General features: G+C 47.7%; 1 protein-coding gene across 5 annotated transcripts in view; it reads left to right on the plus strand.

Annotated features, from left to right (window-relative positions):
• The window catches only part of Ripor2 (RHO family interacting cell polarization regulator 2), a 222,421-nt gene that overhangs the window by 129,968 nt on the left and 75,056 nt on the right, over window positions 1-17,397 (plus strand). The window contains exons 1-2 of one of the 5 annotated variants that reach the window (XM_045132930.1): window positions 16,156-16,246; window positions 17,140-17,293. The exons of the other annotated variants lie outside the window; for them this stretch is intronic. The gene's annotated coding sequence lies outside the window, so the exon portion shown is untranslated. Of the gene's footprint in view, window positions 1-16,155; window positions 16,247-17,139; window positions 17,294-17,397 lie in introns of those variants that run through there. 5 annotated transcript variants of the gene reach the window in all.

Genomic DNA, 17,397 nt, shown 5'->3' on the forward strand with positions numbered 1-17,397 from the left:
CTCAGGCAGGCACTCCACACGCACACACAGGCAAGCAAAGCACGCTGGGAACATGCACGTGTTTTCACACACCCTACACAAGCACCACATCACATACACAAACAAAAAGTAAAAATCAGAAACAAGGGCTGGAGGGATGGCTTAGCAGTTAAGGCGTTTGCCTACAAAGCCAAAGGACCCAGGTTTGATTCCCCAGGACCCATGTTAGCCAGATGCACGGGGGGGGGGGGGGGGGCACACGTGTCCAGAGTTTGTTTGCAGTGGCTGGAGGCCCTGGAGGGCCCATTCTCTCTCACTCTCTCCCTCTTTCTCTGTCAAATAAATAAAATATTTTTTAAAAAAAAATTCAGAAAAGGGCTGGAGGGATGGCTGGCTTAGTGGTTAATGTGTTTACCTGCAAAGCCAAAGGATCCAGGTTCAATTAGGACTCAGGTTAGCCAACTGCACAGGGGGCGCACGCGTCTGGAGTTCGTTTGCAGTGGCTGGAAGCCCTGGTGTGCCCATTCTCTCTCTCCTCTTTGTCTGTCTCTCTCTCTCTCTCTCTCTCTCTCTCTCTCTCAATCTCGCTCGCTCTCTCCCTCCCTCTTTCTCTGTCAAATAAATAAATAAATAATATATTTTTTAAAAAAATCAGAAACAAGACACTGGCTAGGACAATCTCAAAGTCTATGAACCTAAGACCCTCAGTGAGTCAGAGCCACGACTAGTCAGGCGATGTACAGCGCGTGCGTCTCTGAGGCGGAAGTGCGCTTGCATTTGCTCAAATGCTCTCACTTTAAGGACAGTGTCGACTCTAGAAGTACTAACAAAAACATAGCTGGCAAGTCGGATCTCTGCCCTTTCCTGCTGAGAATATTATTTGTGGTGCGCAGCGTAACCCAGGGTTCTGCTCTGGAAGGTGGCAAAAAAAAATGGCTGGCAGCGTGGAGCCACTGTCCTCGTGGAGGCCCTGATACCCTGTCTAAACAGTTGGAGGGCATCTGCTCTCGGGACGGGAACACCCACACTGCTCACTTGGAAACAATAAGCCCAGCCTGCCAAATGGTGTATTTTTGGTCAAAGAAAAATTCCGCCCCTCCTAGGGATCAAAATGCTTCCTTACGGGAATGCGTGTCAGTTCTGAAAGAGCCTCCCATTTGACTTTGCTTAACACCCACCGGGGCCAGCCTTCTCTGTGCTTTGAATTCCAAAATGCTGGGTGAGGCTTGAGAAGCTTGCAGCCAGAACGCGTCCCTTGGCGTTTGCTGTCGTTCGCGTCCCTGGTGAAAGCCATTCTGTCTTCCCGCTCGATGTAACTGACAGCAAATGCCCGGGAGGGCGTGGGGAGAGAAGCGCTCTTACTCACTGGTGGTGGGAGCGTGAACCGGTGTGGCCACTGTGGAACTCAGGACAATGGTTTCTCAAAAAGCTAAAAATAGAACTACCATGTGGCCCAGCTTTATCACAGCTGAGCATACCCCAGTGGACTCTCACCTACCCCTGAGACACTTGGCCACCCATGGTCACGGCTGCCATATTCACAGTAACTAGGAATCAACCCAAATGCCATCATCTGACGACTAGATAAGGAAACTATCACACACACACTCACACACACACACTCAACTTTTAAAACATCTTTATTTAAAAGAAAGAGAAAGAGAGAGGGAGACACAGGAGAGAGAGACAGAGAGAGAGAATGGACGCACCAGGGCCTCTAGCCATTGCAAACTAGCTCCAGATGCGTGCGCCACCTTGCGCATCTGGCCTTATGTGTGAACTGGGGAATTGAACCTTGGCTTTTAGGCCTTGCAGGCAAGTACCTTAACCACTAATCCATCTCTCCAGCCCAACAATTATTTTTTTAAGAACCCTGGAATTAAACTGTACATAACCTCGGGCTCTTTGTAGTTGATAGTTGCCTCAAGAGACGAAAGCTGGAACAGAAAACCCTTATTTTGATGTAGCTAATGTAGTCTCATAAACCTAGTAAGTGTGCTCCTGAGTTCATGATTCATTCACAAGAGTACAAGATAAGAGGGAAGGGCCCAAGTGTAGACATGATTTTATGGGTTGAATCGCAAGACTATAAAGTACAGGACCTAGCTGTCTAAATAGCAAAGATATTGGTTTATTTGTTTATGAGAGAGAGAAAGAGGCAGAGAGAGAGAATGGGTGCACCAAGACCTCCAGCCACTGCAAACAAACTCCAGGTGCATGCAACACCTTGTGCATCTGGCTTTACGTGGGTAGTGGGGAATCAAAGCCGGGTCCTGTGGCTTTGCTGGCAAGCGCCTTGATGCTAAGCCACCTCTCCAGCCCCTGGTTTATGTATTTATTCATTTTTATGTTTTGCCGAAACTAAAATGCTATTGATATCATCATACTGGGCTGTCAGCCCTTGATCAGCACCTTGTGGTAGGGATGGTGAGTGGACAAGGAAGGGGAGTGCCCCATTAGTCTCCTGGGGTCGAGTGGTCACTGGATTAGTACACACTGACCACCGTAGGCTGACGATCTTTCATTCCAGGTTGCTGGAAAGTATCATTAAGAAATGAGAAGGGGCTGGAGGGATGGCTTAGTGGATAAGGCGCTTACCTGCAAAGTCGAAGGACCCGGGTCCGATTCCCCAGGACCCACGTAAGCCAGATGCACAAGGCGGCGCATGCGTCAAGTTCGTTTGCAGAGGTCGGCAGCCCTCGTGCACCCATTCTCTTTCTCTCCCTCTCGTAAATAAAAAATAAAATTTTTTTTTAAAAAAGAAATGAGAAAAGGTAGGATGGAGGGATGGCACAGCAGTTAAAGGTACTTGCTTGCAAAGCCTGACAGCCTAGATTCAATTCCCTAGAACTCATGTGTTGTAGACAGCTCTATGTTGCTGGGATGAACATCCAAACCAGACACCATTTATGGAAGGCCAGGTGACAGACCCAAGAGAATTCCATCAACGGCAGGAGAAACTGGCTCCCATTCATAAATCCAGGCAGAAAGAGGCACCTCCGTCAGCCGCACACACAGGCAGGAGCACCAGGGACCCAGGCTGGACTCAGACTGCTCCGCCTACCTTTGGCCTGGAATGTAGATCAGCCCCTGAGTTGCAAATACATAAATAAACTATTTTTTGAAAAGAATGCTGAAGGCTGGGGAGATGGTTTAACAGTTAAGGCACTTGCCTGCAAAGCCAAAGGACCCAGGTTTAATTCCCCAGGACCCATACAAGTCAGATGCACAAGGTGGCACATACGTCTGGAGTTTGTTTGCAGTGGCTGGACGCCCTGGTATGCCCATTCATTCCCTCTCTCCCTCTCTCCCTCTCTCTCTCTCTCTATCTATCTCTCTCTCTCTCTCAAATAAGCAAATAAAAATAGAAGTTTAAGGGCTGGGGAGATGGCTTAGTGGTTAAGTGCTTGCCTGTGAAGCCTAAGGACCCCTGTTCGAGGCTCGATTCCCCAGGACCCACGTTAGCCAGATGCACAAGGGAGCACACGCATCTGGAGTTCGTTTGCAGTGGCTGGAAGCCCTGGCATGCCCATTCTGTGTCTGTCTCTATCTGCCTCTTTCTCTGTCTGTCACTCTTAAATAAATAAATAAACAAAAAATTTTTTAAAAAAATAGAAGTTTAAAAAAAGAATGTTGAGTCAGGCGTGGTGGTTCACGATTTTAATCCCAGCACTTGGGAGGCAGAGGTAGGAGAATCACCATGAGTTTGAGGCCACCCTGAGACTACATAGTGAATTCCAGGTCAGCCTGAGCTAGAGCGAGACCCTACCATGAAAAATTAATTAATTAATTAAAATAAAGAGAATGCTGATTCTAGCCTATCCTAGCCTGCTTACTGCCTCTGAGTGCCCCGACACTCACAGGCTGTTCAGGATTGCCAACTTGTATCCACCATCTGGTTGTAAGAACTGTGGGGGTTCCATGTTCGCTCTGTCTGTCCCTTTGGTTATTGTGACTGTTGGGGGAAGGCAGACCTCATGTCATCTTGTTGGCACATGCACTTCCAAAGTATGGATGTTTTCTTGCATGATTCAAATGCCATTTCATGCCTAACAAAACTAGTAATCCTTCCTTCCTACCATCTAATCTAGCCCATATGAAAATGTACCAGGTGTCTCAGAAACGCCCTTCTGGTCAGTGGATGGTCATCACGAAGCATGATAGAGTAAGAGTTCAGCCCCACGGGCTGGAGAGATGGCTTAGCGGTTAAGCACTTGCCTGTGAAGCCTAAAGATCTAGATTCGAGGTTTGATTCCCCAGGACCCACTTAAGACGCATGCACCTGGAGTTCATTTGCAGTGACTGGAGGCCCTGATGTGCCCATTCTCTTTCTCTTTCTCTCTCTCTCTGTCTCTCTCTCACTTTTTCTCTCTCTGTCTGTTTGTTGCTCTCAAATAAATTAAAAAAAAAAAAATGTTGAGCCACAGGAAATAAAAAGTGCTCCTTGGGCTGGAGAGATTGCTTAGCGGTTAAGGCGCTTGCCTGTAGAACTAAGGACCCAGGTTTGAATCCCCAGTGCCCACATCAGCCACATGCACATGTGGTTTGGAATTTGTTTGCAGGGGCTAGAGGCCCTGGTGTAACCATTTTTTCGCTCTCTCTTTCCCCCTCTCTCTGTCTCTCTCTCTCTCACGCACACACACACACACACACACACTCAAATAAATAAAACTAAATCAAATATTTTTTTTAAAAAAGTGCTCCTTCAAACACTTCTTGTGTGACCCTAGGGATGGAGCGCGGTCTGTGATGATAGTGGGGTGGTGGAGACACAGCAGCTGTTAAAGCAGGGGGGGGAAGGGTGATGGGAAAAGTCACACGACCTCTCAGTTTTCTACTCCATGAAAGTGCAGGTGAGGCTGGAGAGATGGCTCCGCGGCTAAGGCACTTGCCTGCAAGGCCTGACAATCTGTCTTCGGCTGCCCAGTACCCACGTGGAGCTAGATACACAAAGTGGCTCATGTATCTGGGGCTCACTTGCAGTAGCTGGAGGCCCTGGTATGCCCATATTCTCTCTCTCTCCCTCTCCTTGCAAATAAATAAATTACACACATACACGCGCGCACACACACACAAACATATATATATAGTTTTGTTTTGTTTTTCGAGGTAGGGTTTTGCTCTAGCCCAGGCTGACCTAGAATTCACTCTGTAGTCTCAGGGTAGCCTCAAACTCACAGTGATCCTCCTACCTCTGCCTCCTGAGTTGCTGAGATTAAAGGCCTGTGCCACCACGCCTGGCTCTATTTTTTTAAATGGATGTGACCCTACCTAAGTAAGCTGTGGACAGGCCTGTAATGCCACATTTATGAGGCTGAGGCAAGAGGATCGCTGCAAGTTGTGGGCGAGCCCTGGCTACATTGTGAGACCCTCTCTCCAAAACACAAACCAATAATGATATCTAGGCAAAAGTGTTGTAGACACACACAAAAAAGAAAGAAGCTGGCCAGGCGTGGTGGCGCACACCTTTAATCCCAGCACTCGGGAGGCAGAGGTAGGAGGAGCACTGTGAGTTCGAGGCCACCCTGAGACTACAGAGTGAATTCCAGTTCAGCCTGAGCTAGAGAGAGACCTTACCTTGGAAAAAAAGAGAGAGAGAGAGAGAGAGAAGCTGATCCCAGCCCAGGTACCAGCGTGGTGTGGCAACAGGAGAGATGGGAGGTAGTGGGCCGGTGCCTTCCGAGCTCAGAAAGCAAGTGGCCTGGCCGCCTGCTCACGTTCAAATAAGCCTAGAACGCGTCCCTTTGTCTCTGGCGTTGGGAATTTGGCTGTATATCCAGTGGTTGGGATACTAAGCACATGTTCTTTCTTGATACTCCATTGTTCTTAAAGCTGGGAACTAGGTGGACTCTGCCTTGTTCCTGCCTCACAGTGTCAGATCCTGCGAGCAAGGGGGATGGCCTGGCCTGACGACCAGCCCTCACTGTGCGGAACAAAGGGACGGGGTGGCTTTGAGCAGGAGCACTTAGGCGCGTGCGAGTGACTGCGCTGGCTGCTTTGCATTTTGATGAGAAATCATTTGGCAGCCAAGGATCACGCCGCAGATGTTGTGCATGTGGCCACCTCTTAGTATGCAGTAGCAAAGACCAGCCCGCCCCAATTATAACAGAATAATTTGCTGAAATCGCCATACAAAGAACATGGGTCCATACGTAAATAAAAATAGATCTAGGGTTACAGAGATGGCTTAGAAGTTAAGGCACTTGCCTTCGAAGCCAAAGGACCCAGGTTTGGTTCCCCAGGGCCCACGTAAGCGAGATGCACACAAGGAGGCGCATGTGTCTGGAGTTCATTTGCAGTGGCTGAAGGCCCTAGAGTACCCACTCTCGGTCTCCCCACCCCCCGACTTTCTCTCTCAAATAAATAATAAGAAAATAGATTTTAAAATTTATTGGCTAAATTTATTTAAAGACCCAGAGAATTAAACACAACAGATTGACTCCCTCAGTATATAATGACTGGAAATGCCAGTATTCAACTAGCTCATTCCCTCCATAGAAACATCTTCCTATTTGCATGAGGCTAAAAGAAATTAAAATATAGGGCTGGAGAGATGGCTCACTGGTTAAAGGTACTTGCTTGCAAAACCTGAAAGCCTGGGTTCAGTTCCCCACTACCCATGGAAGGCCAAGTACGCAATGTGGCACATGAATCTGGAATTCGTTTGCCATGGTAAGAAGCCCGGATGTACCCATTCTCTCTCACTCTCTCGCTCTCTCGCTCTCTCCCTCTCTTCCTCTCTCCCTCTCTCTTTCTCTTGCAAACAACTAAATACTTTTTTAAGAGGAAATTAAAAGGCCAAGTATGGTGATGCATGCCTTTAATCCCAGCACTTGGGAGGCAGAGGTAGGAAGATCACTGTGAGTTCGAGGTCACCCTGAGACTACATAGTGAATTCCAGGTCATCCTGGGCTAGAGTGAGACCCTACCTCAAAAAACCAAAAAAGAAAGGAAGAAAGAAATTAAAATAATAAAGTGGAGCAAGGTGGCTCACAACAGAGATCTCGGCACTTGGGAAGGCTGAAGCCTGGGAATCACTGAATTTGAGGCCAGTCTGGACTATAGAGTGAGTCCTTAGTCCTTGGAGTAGGGAGAGGAGATAGAGAAGAGAGAGAAAGTGGGGAGAGAAAGGAGAAAAAGGAGAGAAAGAGCCAGGCATGATGGCACATGACTTGAATCCTGGCACTCAGAGGAGGATTGCTGTGAGTTCAAGGCCAGTCTGAGGCTACATAGTAAATTCCAGTTCAGCCTGAGCTGGAGCGAGACCCTACCTCGAACAAAAAAAAAAAAAAAAAAAAGGAAAAAAAGAAAAGCCAGTCATAGTGGTGCATGCCTTTAACCCCAGCACTCGCGGAGGGGGGGCGGCAGAGGTAGGAGGATCGATGTGAGTTCCAGGCCACCTGAGACTATATAGTGAATTCCAGGTCAGCCTGGATGAGAGTGAGACCCTGCCTTGAAAAACAAACGAAAAAAAAAAAAAAAAAAGGAAAGAAAAAAAGACAGGAGAGAAGGGAGAGAGAGGAGGAAAGAGAAATGAGAGAGAAGAGAGAGGGGAAAGGGAAAAGAGAGGACAGAAATACTAAATTTAGTACACAAGGGGTCCCTGATTCATGCATCAAGCCCAGTGTCTCCTGATCAGTGGTTATGTCACAGCTCTGCATTTCCAGAAGTGCTTCTTGCTCTAAAGTTGTGTTTGCAAGAACAGATCCTGCCAATAGCTAGCACCAGCCCTGGAGTTACTGAGAGCACCCTCACTTCCTGACTCCCAAACCTGTCTGGTGCAGGCTGGGAACACAGGAGGTGACGGGAGTGCTTTTAGTTCGTGCAGCCAGAGTGGAGAGGAGCGGGGACAGTACTAAGTATCTTCCCGCATAGCTTCCGGAAGCTCTCCCCCCCCCCCCCACACACACACACACCCTGGCGAGCCATTGATCTCCAGGGATAAGAAAAACAAAAGCAAAACAGTTACGGAGCTTCCGGGGCCAGGGCCAAGAAAGCGTGTGTCGCAGGCTGTGCAGTCCTGTCCTTCGCTTCCTGGGCACTAGAGGCTGACCCCGGGGCCTCACGCACGCTCAGCAAGCCCTGCGCTGCTGAGCCCCCACGCGCTGCCCTCCAGACTTTTTTAAAGCCCCTCGGAGCAGTACTGGGTACCCTGCTCGAATGTGATTTTTCAAGTCTGTAATGAGATGCTGCTCTTTAAAAGTGTTGTCATGACAACGGGAATAAAATGAGGACTGCAACCCCAGCTTGATAGGAACAGCCTTAGCTTGAAGTGCATGGCTCGACTTCATATTATAAGGGTTTAAAAATGACAGCCTAGCCAGGCGTGGTGGCGCACGCCTTTAATCCCAGCACTGGGGAGGCAGAGGTAGGAGGATCGCCACGAATCTGAGGCCAGCCTGAGACGACATAGTGAAGTCCAGGTCAGCCTGGGCTAGAGCGAGACCCTACCTCAAACACACACACACACACACACACACACGCACATGCACACATGCACACATGCACACACGCACAAAACTATACCTAGTGCTGAATAGATGGCTCCGTGGTTAAAAGCAATTTACAAAGCCTGTTGGGCCAGGTTTGGTTCCCCAGAACCCAGGTAAAGCCAGATGGACAAAGTAGCACATGTGTCTAGAGTTTACTTTGCAGTGGCAGGAGGCTCTGGTGCACCCATTTTCTCCTTCTCTCTCTCTCTCTCTCTCTCTCTCTCTCTCTTCTGCCTCTTGCTCTCAAATAAATAAGCCCTTTGTAGAAAGGCTGGACATAACGACACACCTCTGCAACCCAGTCCCGGGAGGTGAGGGAGGCAGAGACCCAAGGGTCACCCAGTGTCGGTGACTGGAAAGTCGGCAACTCTGTGTTGAGTGAGAGCCGCCTTCCCAGCCAAGCAGGCGGGTGAGCGAAAGGGGGTCAAGCGGGGCTCTCCTCTGGTTCCTCGGGTGTGCACGAAAGAGGTGACTCCGCGCACACACGTGCATTCACTGCCATGCCATACACCTCACCACACACACTCCCCACACATGCCCACACGTACATATACTGTACACACGTCATACCATATCACACACACACACACACACACACACACACACACTCCCGCCAAAACATACTTGTTTTAGTAAAGTCATGCAGCGTCATTTCGATGTCGTTATAAAGAGGCCCCAACTACTGTCAGCCAGATCCAAGCTGCCCATCCTTAGGGGTAAAGAGACTGCCTGCCAAGCGACCAAAGGCACTGACTTTCTTTTTCACCTCGGTGTTGCGTTTCAATCTGATGATCCAAAAAAAAATGAGGGGCTGGAGAGATGGCTTAGCCATTAAGGCATTTGCCTGCAAAGCCAAAGGACCCAGGTTTGATTCTCCAGGACCCACGTTAGCCAGATGCACAAGGGGGCGCACGCATCTGGAGTTGGTTTGCAGTGGCTGGAAGCCCTGGCACGCCCATTCTCTCTCTCTCTCTCAAATAAAATATGTTTTAAAAAATGAGGGTTCGTAGAGGATGTGTTTTTCTCTGTGCGGGACCAGCCAAGCTGTCTCCAAAACCATGTTCCCAAGACGCGGTCCCCTTTTAATAACCGCGGGTTTAAAGAGAGAGAGAGAGAGAGAGATTGAGAGAGAGGAATAGTGCTTATTACTGTGAGCAGCCTCTGCCTTCATTGAAGTGCAAAATGCTCTTTGCTTCTGATCTCCTTTGATGTGTAATCTGCACCCATGAAGTCCAACACGCATGGAGGCTTTGCATTCTCAAATGAGCGATGGCAACATGACTCAGAATCAACCCAGCCCCTCGAGAGACGCAAGGGAGCTGTGTGTCATTTTTGAGTCATTTTTCTCCTAATTATCATGAGGCCAGCTGTTACTCCTTGATTTGTTTAATCCGCCATAACAGAAGAAGAAATGGAATTTTCATCTTCCCCGGGGCTGAGACACTGTCATTTATCTAGAAGTTCCTACAACTGACTAGCCCCCAGGCGTCGACACACTTAGTATTTGCTCTTCAAATGGCTCAGTCAGGCCCTTAAAATAGCTGCCACACGCACTGCCTCCCTGGGAAGGAACATAAGAAAGAGAAAAGCGAGAGACTGATGCCGGGTTTCCGCCTGTCTGTGTCCTTCTTTTCCTGTAAAAAGTGCACAGGGTCACGGTGAGTGCATCCCATTTGACTGCTAGATCTCAGACATCTCTTCAAGTTGCAAATTTGAGGGCTGGAGAGGTGGTCCATTGGTTAAGGCACTTACCTGCAAAGCCTAACAACCCGAATTCCATTCCCCAGGACCACGTAAAGCCAGATGCACGCATCTGGAGCTTGTTTGTAGTGGCTGGAGGCCCTGGCGCGCTCTCTCTCTCTCTCTCTCTCTCTCTCTCTCGCTCTCACTGTCTCTCTCTGTGTGTCTCAAATAAATAAGTTCAATGTTTTTCTAATGCAAATTCTCATTGGCAAAAGAGACCATTACTCCGCCTTGCGCCTTGAAACAAGGTTGGTGACTTGGGAAATTGTTATTCACTTTTTTTTTTCCAAGATAGGGTCTCACTCTAGCTCAGTCTGACCTGGAATTCACTATGTAATCTCAGGATGGCCTCGAACTCACGGCAATCCTCCTCCCTCTGCCTCCCAAGTGCTGGGATGAAAGGCGTGAGCCACCACACCCGGCTTACTCACATTTCACTGGCATGAAAAATGAGGGCTCAGACAGGTGCCTTAGCAACGCCACGACACAGTGGTAGAGCAGCTGACTCTGGCTAGAAGAGAGGTGAGCTGGGTGGAGCCTGATCATCCCAGCTCTAGAATCAATGGCGTTTTGGTCTCTCCCTGTGCTGAGCGTCAAGGAAGTCTCCAAAGACAGTTGGGGTCTGAGGAGGTGGCTCAGAGGCTAAAGTGTTTGTTTGCAAAGCCTGCTGGCCCAGGGTTCAATTCCCCAGTACTCACATAAAGCCAGACACTCAAAGTGGTGCATCTGGAGTTTATTTGCAATAGCACACCCATAGTCTCTCTCCTTGCAAATAAATTTTTTTTTAAAAATAAATTAAAAAAACAGCTGGAATCCATCCTTAAAAAGGGTGTGTCTTGATTAAAGACATGAGGCACTCAGGAAGAATTAGGACGCAAGTAAGATCCTGAACATGTCAGTTTTCAAAGCCAGTGCTCTTCACTGTGCTACCCAGAAACTGTTCAAGAAACAGTTGGAAGACTGGAAGGATGGCTTAGCAGTTAAGGCGCCTGCCTGCGAAGCCTAAGAACCCAGGTTCAATTCCCCAGTACCCACAGAAACTGGATGCACAAGGTAGCACATGTGTCTGGAGTTCATTTGCAGTGGCTAGAGGCCCTGACATACTCATTCTCTCCCCGCCCCCAATGTATGTAGCTATAGATAGACATAGATATATTCATCCTCTTTCTTTCTCTCAAATAAATAAGTAAAATATTTTTTTTTTGAAGTAGGGTCTCACTCTAGGTCAGAATGACTTGTAATTCACTATGTAGTCTCAGGGTGGCCTTGAACTCATGGAATTCCTCCTATCTCTGCCTCCCAAAGGCTGGGATTAAAGGCATGCACCACCACGCTAGGTTTAAATTAAAAAAAAAAAAAAAAACATTTTTTTTTTGTTTATTTTTATTTATTTGTTTGAAAGCGGCAGACAAAAAGAGGCAGAGAGAGAGAGAATGGGCATGCCAGGGCCTCCAGCCACTGCAAATGAATTCCAGACACATGTGCCCCCTTGTGCATCTGGCTTACATGGGTCCTGGGGAATCAAGCCTCGAACCCAGGTCCTTAGGCTTCACAGGCAAGCACTTAACCACTAAACCATCTCTCCAGCCCTAAAAAAAAAAAAAAAAAAAAAAAAAAAAAAAAATTTTTTTTTTTTTGGTTTTTTGAGGTAGGGTCTCAGTCTAGCATAGGCTGACCTGGAAGTCACTATGGAGTCTCAGGGTGGCCTTGAACTCACGGTGATCCTCCTACCTCTGCCTCCCGAGTGCTGGGATTAAAGGCTTGCACCACCATACCCGGTTCCTTAAAAAAAAAAAAAAGTAAAGGAACAGACTGGAGAGATGACTTAACAGTTAAGGTGCTTGCCTAAGAAGCCTAAGGCCTCATGCTTGACTCTCCAGGTTCCACATAAACCAGATGCACAGTGACATAAGTGCACAGTGTTGCACATGCACACAAGGGGGCGCACGCATCTGGAGTTTGATTGCAGGGGCTAGAGGCCCTAGCATGCTAATTGTCTCTCTCTCTCTCTCTCTTATATAAAAAAGAAGGGGAGCTGGAGAGAAGGCTTAGTGGTTAAGGTACTTGCCTGCAAAGCCCAAGGACCCATGTTTGACTCTCCAGATTCCACATAAGCCAGACACATAAAGGTGAGGCAAATACAAAGTCACACATGCCCACTAGGTGGTGTAAGTGGTTGGAGTTCGATTGTAATGGCTGAGGCCCTGGTGCATCAATACTCTCCTTTTCTCTCTCTGTCTTTCCCTCTCTTAAAAAAAAAAAAAAAAAAAAAAAAAAAGCCCAGTCTGTTAGGCTTGCCTCAAAACCAAAGAAAAAGAAACGGAGGGATAGAGAAATGGCTCCAGTGATTAAAGGTGCTTGCTTGCAAAGCCCAGATTCAATTCCCCAGTATCCATGTGAAGTCAGATGCACAAAGTGGTACCTGCATCTGGAGTTCTTTTGCAGTGTCAAGAGGCCCTGGCAAGCCCATTCATTCTCATCCACCACCACCCCCAATGGCAAGCAAATAAATTTTTTAAAAAAGAAACAGGTGGGGGCTGGAGAGATGGCTTAGCAGTTAAAGCGCATGCCTGTGAAGCCTAAGGACCCAGGTTCTATTTCTCCAGGCCCCACATAAGCCAGATGTACATGGTGGTGCATGCATCTGGAGTTCGTTTGCAGTGGCTAGAGGCCCTGGCGCACCCATTCTCTCTCTCTGTCTCTCTCCCTCTCTGTCTGTAATAAATAAAATAAAAATAAACCTTAAAAAAATTAAAAATGTTTTAAAAAAGAAAGAAACAGTTAGAACTGGGCATGCTGCCACATACCTTTAATCAGTCCCAGACACTGGCAGTCAGGGTTGCAAGTTCAAGGCTAGCCTGGGCTATGTAGTAAAACCCTGTCTCAATCCCTCCCCCTTTCAGAAAGGCATCTACTCCATACAAGCATCATCTAAACTCCCGCCTTGTGTTATTTCTCACACCCCAAATGGGCCCCTATCTGCTCATGGTCATTTCACCTTCTCCAGTGAAATCATTCTAAAAGCAGACCGACCCCAGTGTGTTTTGACCAATATAACAATATTGCCCATATAACATGCAGTCAAAGGTGTGTACCACCATACCTGGTGCATAGATTCTTTTTTATTATTATTATTTATTTATTTATTTGAGAGAGAGAGAGAGAGAAAGAGGTAGACACAGAAAGAGAGTGGGCACACCAGGGCCTCCAGCCACTGCAAACGACCTCCAGACACCTGTGCCACCTTGTGCATCTAGATTATGTGGGTTCTGGGGAATCGAACCTGGGTCCTTCAGCTTCGCAGACAAGGGCCATCTCTCCAGCCCCCTCCATAGTCTTAAACTTAATTTTTCTCTTTCACCACTTGTTTTTCTGTCAAGCTGATTGGGAAAATCCTTCATTATAGCAATTACTGTGTTTCTTGGGCATTTTAACTCTTATAAAATATTTCCCACGTTTTCTGCTCTTTTTACTGGGCGTATGGAGGGATGTGTGGCTGTGTGTGAATTTGTGAGGGTGTGTATGTGTGTTCAAGTATGCATGCACATATGTGCATATTCATGAGCATGCCAGAGGTCAATACTGGGTGTTTTCTTCAGTCTCTCTGCATCCTTTTTTTTTTTTTTTTTTTTTATTTGAGAGCAACAGAGAGCAAGAGAGAGCGAGAGAGAGAGAGATAATGGGTGCACCAGGGCCTCCTGCCACTGGGAACAAACTCCAGACGCATGCGCCCCCTTGTGCATCTGGCTAACGTGGGTCCTGGAGAATTGAGCCTCGAACCGGGGTCCTTAGGCTTCACAGGCAAGCACTTAACCACTACGCCATCTCTCCAGCCCTCTTTTTTTTTCAAAATAAGATTTCACTCTAGCCCAGGCTAAACCCAGAGCTCACTCTGTAGTTCCAGACTGGCCTCAAACTCATAGCCATCCTCCTACCTCTGCCTCCCAAGTACTGGGATTCAAGGCGTGCGCCACCACACCCAGCCCCTTATTTTTTGAGACAGGTTCTCTTACTGACCCTGGAGCTCACTGAACCAGCTGAACATCAAGTCCCATTTGTTCCCTGCCTGTGCCACCTCATGGCAAGGCCTAGGGGAACATGCTACCATTTATGTGAGGGCTGGGATCTGAACTCGGGTCTTCATGGTTGCATGGCAAACACTTTGTCCACTGGACCATCTCTCCAGAGGGGTCCTGCCATCTGTTGGGGGTGATGACTAGTTTAGAAAAGAACCAAGTAGTCTTGTGATTGCAAGACTAAGCAAAGCTTCCTTCTCAGTTGAGGCATATAATACTGGCCATTAAGGTGGAGGGGACCTATGACATGGTTCTGAGGTTCAGTGAGCTTCCTGCGCATGCATAAGGGCCTGAGACTGCCAGAGTTCAAATCTCCAGATCCCACATAAACAGCTGGGCGTGGCCACTCATGCTGGGAACCCTGACCCCACAAGGGAAAAGAGACAGGGATTCACCAGACCCCTGCAGGCTCCAGAATCAATAAAGAGAATCCAGCTCAAAACAAGACTAGGAGCCCAGCGTGGTGGCGCACGCCTTCAATCTCAGCACTCAGGAGGCAAGAGGTAAGAGGCTCCCTGTGAAATCAAGGCGTGCCTGAGACTACACAGAGAATTCCAGATCAGACTGGGCTAGAGGGAGACCCTACCTTTAAAGAAAAAATAACTTTTATTTTATTTTTTTGTTGTTGTTCATTTTTTTAATATTTTTTGTTCATTATTTATTTATTTATTTGAGAGCGACAGACACAGAGAGAAAGACAGATAGAGGGAGAGAGAGAGAATGGGCGCCCCAGGGCTTCTAGCCTCTGCAAACAAACTCCAGACGCGTGCGCCCCCTTGTGCATCTGGCTAACGTGGGACCTGGGGAACCAAGCCTCGAACCGGGGTTCTTAGGCTTCACAGGCAAGCACTTAACTGCTAAGCCATCTCTCCAGCCCAAGAAAAAATAACTTTTAAACTACACAAGACCTGGAGGAAGAGCTAAGGAGCAAGACATCCAGTGTACTGCTCCAGCCACCATAGGTGAGCGCCCCTGGCCACAGGCCAGCATTTGGGGCACCACACCACACCACATGCACACACACACACTGGAGAGGGATGGCTTCCTCTATTTTCCATATGTAGAATGTTCGTTGATCAAGCTGAGTGCTGCCTATGAGCCAGTTGGGACACCCTCTCTGGATCTCCCATTTCTTCACTGAGGCTGAGAGCATGAGGAGGCGCTCTGTGCATTTCCCACCTACTTCCATCACTTGTCTCAGCCAGTGCGAGACCTCACACATACATGGCTTTGCAATTGCCTTAGCGATGGACAACTCAGAAGAAACACCAGCATGGCCTGGATTTATTTATTTTTATTTTATTTATTTATTTGACAGAGAGAGAGAGAATGAGTGCACCAGGGCCTCCAGCCACTGCAAACAAACTCCAGACACGTGCGCCCCCTTGTGTATCTAGCTAATGTGGGTCCTGGGGAATCGAACCTGTGTCCTTTGGCTTTGCAGGCAAACGCCTTAACTGCTAAGCCATCCCTCCAGCCTGCCTGGATTTATTTTAAACAGCGATGCTTTAAAAAAAAAAATAGGCAGTGACTTAAAAATATCTACTTTTTCTTTAAGGTTAGTCAACTCTTCTTGTAATAAGTATCTTATAGCCATATAATAAGCAGATACCTATTTTTAGGATTCATCTCAGATAAGCACGTAGCATGGTAGGCTGTTTGCATCTGGCCCACATGCGTATTGAGACAACTGAATTATATTTCTACTCTTGACCAAGACTTGCGGGAGCCTAAACAGGACCACACTGCCAGAAAAGGAGAAAGGGGGAACCAGGGGGGCGCGCGATGGGACGACTCGGGACGAGCAGTGGAACCTTGCAGGCAGGAACTATGGACTCAGAGAAACACCCGCTGCTCACAGCAGACCCTCCCGCTCCGGCTTTGCCCCGCACAAGCTGCTCTCCCGGCATTTGCTCTTGCAGAAAGAATGAGGACTTTCTTTCTAAACCATAAAAGGTACTCATCTTAAGTTCCAGTTTGAGTCTCAATGAACATGTATGTAGAGTGTGCACCATCACCACATTATTTATTTATTTTTTATTGACAACTTCCATGATTGTAAACACTATCCCATGATAATTCCCTCCCTCCCCCCACATTCCCCTTTGAAACTCCATTTTCCATCATATCCCCTCCCCCTCTCGATCAGTCTCTCTTTTATTTTGACGTCATCATCTTTGCCTCCTGTTATGATGGTCTTGTGTAGGTAGCGTCAGGTGCTGTGAGGTCATGGAGAGCCAGGCCATTTTGTATCTGGAAGAACACGTTGTAAGGAGACCTACCCTTCCTGTGGCTCTTAAATTCTTTCTGCCACCTCTTCTGCAATGCACCCTGAGCCATGGAAGGTGCAGTGCTGAGCACCCCTCTGTCACGTCTTCTCAGCACCATGATGCCTTCTGAATCATCCCAAGGTCACTGCCATCTGAAAAGAGAAGGTTCTCTAACCAAAAGTGAGAGTAGCATTAATATATGGGTATGAACATTAAGAGAAGTGCTTACTGGGCAGTTTGATAAGCATAGTATATACATTTATCAAGACAGCAGCAGACGTTACACCCCTAGGGCTCATGACTAGCCCTGTTGTAGGTTTTCAGTATCAGGGATGTATTCCCTCCCACAGAGCAGGCCTCCAGTCCAGTTAGAGGACGGTCGGTTTCCCCCATAACAGAGGTGCCACTTTTGCACCCGTTGGCTCATTTGGCCTGGCTGACCAAATATAAGGCTTGCAGTGTCCACTGATGATTATCTTCATTGGTGATTTCTCTGTCTCCCATCGAACAGCATGCAGCACATCGCCGCATTTTAAAGTTTTACTTCTTTCTTTCTCCGTGTATTCATTTATTTTGCAGTGCTGGGAACAAAACCCACAGTGTTGAGCATGCTCAGCAAGGGCTCTCACATGAAGCCACACCCCCACACCACATCCTAGAACCGTTGTAGACCATGTTCATGACACCCCGATTGTTTACTCCTGTCAGGACGTCAGCTGCCAAGTCTCAGAAGGTTGGTCTCCGCCTAATTTGTGGACATGAGATAGCTTTGGAACTCTGATGATTCTTGGATGCCATGTGGCCCTTGTGCCCTGTGAAAAACGCTTTGGCACAAGT

Source organism: Jaculus jaculus, chromosome 13, assembly GCF_020740685.1.
Source record: "Jaculus jaculus isolate mJacJac1 chromosome 13, mJacJac1.mat.Y.cur, whole genome shotgun sequence".
NCBI classification, from domain to species: Eukaryota; Metazoa; Chordata; class Mammalia; order Rodentia; family Dipodidae; genus Jaculus; species Jaculus jaculus.